Source organism: Oncorhynchus gorbuscha, linkage group LG04 (assembly GCF_021184085.1).
Source record: "Oncorhynchus gorbuscha isolate QuinsamMale2020 ecotype Even-year linkage group LG04, OgorEven_v1.0, whole genome shotgun sequence".
NCBI lineage: Eukaryota > Metazoa > Chordata > Actinopteri > Salmoniformes > Salmonidae > Oncorhynchus > Oncorhynchus gorbuscha.
In genome coordinates this window covers 5,510,922-5,516,921 of record NC_060176.1, presented here as the reverse complement: position 1 = coordinate 5,516,921, position 6,000 = coordinate 5,510,922, and positions in this window count along the sequence as shown.

Genomic DNA, 6,000 nt, shown 5'->3' with positions numbered 1-6,000 from the left:
ACTCGTCAAAGGTAAGGCATGAATTATATTTTTTATGTCTGTGTTTTGTGTCGTGCCTGCAGGGTTGAAATATACAGTGCCTTGCGAAAGTATTCGGCCCCCTTGAACTTTGCGACCTTTTGCCACATTTCAGGCTTCAAACATAAAAATATAAAACTGTATTTTTTGTGAAGAATCAGCAACAAGTCGGACACAATCATGAAGTGGAATGAATAAATTTGCACGCCCAATTTTTCAGTTTTTCGATTTGTTAAAAAAGTTTGAAATATCCAATAAATTCGATGGGGAGCAGAGGCCAGGTGGTCCAGCTTGAATTCACCCGCTTAGACGCAGCTACTCCTCCATAGCATGGATAGAAGGTTCCTTTGTCTTCAACCTTGTGTTGTGTTTTGGGTTCGTTGACTACTCAGACCTTTGTTGCAGCTCGGGTCACTTAGTCTGATATGTTAATTCTTACCACACAGATCTTATACCCTCAGGTCATAAGTGGGCATAACCGTCCAATTTTAGACAACTAACTTCACATTTCATCTTTACCAAAACATTCTTTTTGATTTGGACATTTTCCACACAACGTACAATGTATAAACATCAAGCATATACTAGGAAAACTCTTACAGTTACAATGTTTTCCTAATAACGTTGTCCTTTAACCTTTAATAACAAAACAAACATTACATTCATTTTCATATTCCAACTATCGTTATTACCACCATTGTGACTGATGGAAACCATTGTTCCAAAGTCCATTTATTGCATGTTTAATGTTCTGAGGCCGGTTCTCCATAGTGAGAGGAAGGAATTTTGTCTGTTGCCTAAGCTTTACAATGGCTGTGAGGGGTCATAAACCCCCCACATCTTCATACCCCTAGATCTCTCCTCTGTTGGAGTTGAGAGATAATCTGTAGGGTTGTGGTCTCCTGTAACCTGACCTGATCAGGACAGTCATGACACAGTGCTTGGCCCTCCTATGTTGAACATAATAAATGGCTCTCTATCCACCAGATGTGTACCAAACTCACTAAAAGTAGCAGTAATAAAGCCTCTCTTGAAAAAGCCAAACCTTGACCCAGAAAATATGAAAAATTATCGGCCTATATCGAATCTCCCATTCCCTTCAAAAATAATGAAAAGGCTGTTGCGCAGCAACTCACTTCCTTCCTGGAGACAAAACATTTATACGAAACGATTCAGTCTGGTTTTAGATCCCATCATAGCACTGAGACTGCACTTGTGAAGGTGGTAAATTACCTTTTAATGGCGTCAGACCGAGGCTCTGCATCTGTCCTCGTGTCCTTGTTACACGGACAAGTTCTGGCCTGGTTTAGATCTTATCTGTCAGAAAGATATTGTCTCTGTGGATGGTTAATCCTCTGACAGATCATCTGTACATTTTGGTGTTCCTCAAGGTTCCTTTTTAGGACCACTATTGTGTTCACTATAAGAGTAGAAGAGAAGGAAAGAGAGAGAGGCAGAGACAGAGACAGAGGCAAAAAAGTATTTTGACCAGGACCAAACAGCCTCACTATCAACCTGCAGCAGGTGAGTAACTACAGTAGATGATCAAGGAAGCGGCTAGACCCCAGCATGTTGTGCTCCACAGTGTCGTTGGTATGCTTGAACCTGAACCTGGCTAAATGTGTCTTCTCTAAACATGTAAGAGCTGGTGAAAAACAACCCATTAGAGGAAGTGCAGGTAAACTAAATAGGACTCCAGCGGGAACAAGCCTTGTTGAAGGGTTAGGCAGAAGGGGTTTACTTTGAAGTGGCTCGGCACGGCAGTATTCCCCATGGCACCACACAGATACTTTATTTGAATAATGTTGCAGATTCACCCCAGTAAACAGCGAGCACTGAGCTGTGTATTTTCACTTATACTGAGAGGAATTGAGAGAGAGGGGGAAAGGAGCCAAAGAGGGGTGTGAGAGAGAGAGAGAGAGAGAGAGAGAGAGAGAGAGAGAGAGAGAGAGAGAGAGAGAGAGAGAGAGAGAGAGAGAGAGAGAGAGAGAGAGAGGGGGGGGAGAGAGAGAGAGAGAGAGAGAGAGAGAGAGAGAGAGAGAGAGAGAGAGAGAGAGAGAGAGAGAGAGAGAGAGAGAGAGAGAGAGAGAGAGAGAGAGAGGGTGGGGGGGAGAGAGAGAGAGAGAGAGAGAGAGAGAGAGAGAGAGAGAGAGAGAGAGAGAGAGAGAGAGAGAGAGAGAGAGAGAGAGAGAGAGAGGGAGAGAGAGAGAGAGAGAGAGAGAGAGAGAGAGAGAGAGAGAGAGAGAGAGAGAGAGAGAGAGAGAGAGAGAGAGAGAGAGAGAGAGAGAGAGAGAGAGGAGAGAGAGAGGGAGCCAAAGAGGGGTGTGTGAGAGAGAGAGAGAGAAAGAGAGAGAGAGAGAGAGAGAGAGAGAGAGAGAGAGAGAGAGAGAGAGAGAGAGAGAGAGAGAGGGGGAGAGAGAGAGAGAGGGGGAAGGCCAAAGACGGGTGTGTGAGAGAGAGAGAGAGAGAGAGAGAGAGAGAGAGAGAGAGAGAGAGAGAGAGAGAGAGAGAGAGAAGAGAGAGAGAGAGAGAGAGAGAGAGAGAGAGAGAGAGAGAGAGAGAGAGAGAGAGAGAGAGAGAGAGAGAGAGAGAGAGAGAGAGAGAGAGAGAGAAAATGAGAAGAGAAATTGAGAAGCAAATTGTCTTTCCTTAAGAACATTTTGACACTTTAAACCCTGGACAGTTTCCACAGCAGTAAATAAAGAGACTAGGATCAATAGCAGTCAGCAATAAGAAGATAAAACAGATAAATATGAAATACAGCCGTACAAAATGGTATGGATTACCTATGAGGCCACGTGACACAAGCTGCTTTGAAATGCAAATAGCAACTTATGCACATTGTCCTTTTCAGGCGCAGGCACCTATTGATCGGCTAAAAACAAATTCTATTGATCATTGAATATTTAATGGGGATAATTAAATCCAGCGCCGAGGTACTTACACCCATTTCCAGGTTTCAGCGTGTCTCTCAGGAGACCTGGCGTTGACTTGCTAATACTTCAGGATCCTTCTCGGAGATATGGCACCATGGTTCATTACAGTAAAATTTGATATTGAGAGTTCATGTTCAGGATATTTCACAATGTCTTTCACCTCCATGACGTGAATGTTCTCTGTGCTCTGCGTGAACAAAGAAAAGGTTTATTTGTTTAATAATCAAACACAATTCATAACATGAAATTTTATGTGTATCTGTATATCCTTGTGGCCTATCAGTTAGGGCTGTTGCCTTCATAACACATGGCAACAACCAACAACACACAGGAAGCAGGAAGTCACTGTGGAACAGGAACAGGACGTTGTTTCAGACAGACATTTCTGTTCTGTGTGATACACCACACACAACCACAGCGTGCGTTGATCACTATCAGCTCTCAGGTCCATGTTCTCAACTATTTGAGGACCTCCATCTCCTCAAAATCCTCTCTGCATTCATTCAGGAAAATAAGAGGAAAGAGGAGGAAGAAAAATCTCCCTAATCGACTGGCATAATTTATGACATTAAGAAAGAAGGGAACAGGAAATTGTTGCTGTAGGAATAGCATTAGAGGGCAGGGCAAACCACACGGGCCAGTGTTAAACAAAGTGCCAATCAATAGTCCTTTTATTAGTGGTCACAATCAATACACTGGTGACGGAGCGGCCAATTAACACTATCGACCCACCGGCTGAGAGAGAAACGGAAGGAGGGAGGGGTTATGACAAAGAAGTGAGGAGGAGGAGGAGGAGGGGGGTAAAGGAGGATGAGGGGGAGGAAGAGGAGGAGGGGGAGGGGGAGGAAGGGGGGGAGGAAGAACACTCTTTCCCCTCAGACCTGGTTTTCATTCATCTCGACTGAGGAGAAAGCAGCAACGGGGGGAGAAAGAAAGCAGGAGGGTTGTGAGGAGAGAGAAAGAAAGCAGGAGGGTTGTGAGGAGAGAGAAAGAAAGCAGGAGGGTTGTGAGGAGAGAGAAAGAAAGCAGGAGGGTTGTGAGGAGAGAGAAAGAAAGCAGGAGGGTTGTGAGGAGAGAGAAAGAAAGCAGGAGGGTTGTGAGGAGAGAGAAAGAAAGAAAGTAAGAAAGAAAGAAAGAAGAAAGAAAGAAAGAAAGCAGGAGGGTTGTGAGGAGAGAGAAAGAAAGCAGGAGGGTTGTGAGGAGAGAGAAAGAAAGAAAGAAAGAAAGAAAGAAAGAAAGAAAGAAAGAAAGAAAGAAAGAAAGAAAGAAAGAAAGAAAGAAAGAAAGAAAGAAAGAAAGAAAGAAAAGAAAGAAAGAAAGAAAGAAAGAAAGAAAGAAAGAAAGAAAGAAAGAAAGAAAGAAAGAAAGGCAGGATTCCCACCGTGGCGGGCATCCCAGGGGTCTGGTGTGGAGGTCTGGAAGACACCCTGACAGTTACCAGATCTCCCTGGAGGAAGTGTGGGTCAGGGGAGGCCACTGGCCTCTGTCTCCCAACATCCACATCTCCTGACTGGCCTGACTGTGTGGAGAGCCTTTCCCGGTCCAGTGTGTGTGTGTGTTGAGGGTGACCTGTCTGTCCTGCATTGGGAAGGCGCTGTGCCTCCTCTTCTCACCATTGGGTCAGAATGACAATGAGATCACAGCACTAATGAGATCACAGCACTCCTGAGCCCTAGGACCGTGCCCCAGGACTACCTGACATGAGGACTCCTTGCTGTCCCCAGTCCACCTGACTGTGCTGCTGCTCCAGTTTCAACTGTTCTGCCTTATTATTATTTGACCATGCTGGTCATTTATGAACATTTGAACATCTTGGTCATGTTCTGTTATAATCTCTACCCGGCACAGCCAGAAGAGGACTGGCCACCCCACATAGCCCGGTTCCTCTCTAGGTTTCTTCCTAGGTTTTGGCCTTTCTAGGGAGTTTTTCCTAGCCACCGTGCTTTTACACCTGCATTGTTTGCTGTTTGGGGTTTTAGGCTGGGTTTCTGTACAGCACTTTGAGATATCAGCTGATGTACGAATGGCTATATAAATACATTTGATTTGATTTGATTTGATTTGATTTGATTTGATTAAGGTCCCCTCTATGTGGCCCTGTGCCCCAGGAGGCTGGCGTGTGAGGAGGGTTAGAAGTGGTGGCCATGCCTTCTCCAAAGACGTTCATTCTGATATTGTGGGTAATATGGCTGGGGGGAGAGGATGGGTAAATGTTTTCAAATACCTTGTTAGGGTTAAGAGTGTCAAATGTTTCAAAAACACCACTGTCATTGGCAAAGTCCCAAAAACAGACTAGCAGTTCAAAATGCCTGCCTCACTACATCTTCCAGTCATTTACCTCAGCTCATATACTGTATGAGCTGACATCCCATCACACCTTCCCAGGGACCGTCCAATGTTGACAGTTAGCCCCCCCCCCGCCCCGTCTTTCCTGTTCCCTTTCCCCGTTCCCAAGGAGATAGGGTCAGAATGACATCTGGTCCATGTCAGCTGGCGGGGCAGAACTCAGTAGAGGTTATCATACACGGCAGAGGTTATCACAGCCCTGCTATCTGACCACAGTTGGAACACAGACCCTGCATCCTGCGTGGAGGGAGCACCCCCAAACACACACACCAAACCAGCGTGCAGACAGCACAATGAGGAAGGAGCGTGACGGGGGGATGAGAAGGAGGGTGGGGGGGTTCAGGAAGCGACAGTCAGAGCTAGCAGCGTGTGAAGTGATAAGCCTGGGGCAAGGACCCCCACACCCTAAGGGGGACCAGGGGCTATGAGGCTACTGTCTCAGCCTCAGACCCAGCTCTGTCCCCAATGACTATCCACCAATGGTCTGAAACACATACGGAAGCACACGCAGGCATACATACATGCTTGCAAGGACATATGCACACGCACACACACACACACACGCGCACACACACACACGCACACACACACACGCGCACACACACACACACACACACACACACACACACACACACACACACACACACACACACACACACACACACACACACACACACACACACACACACACACACACACA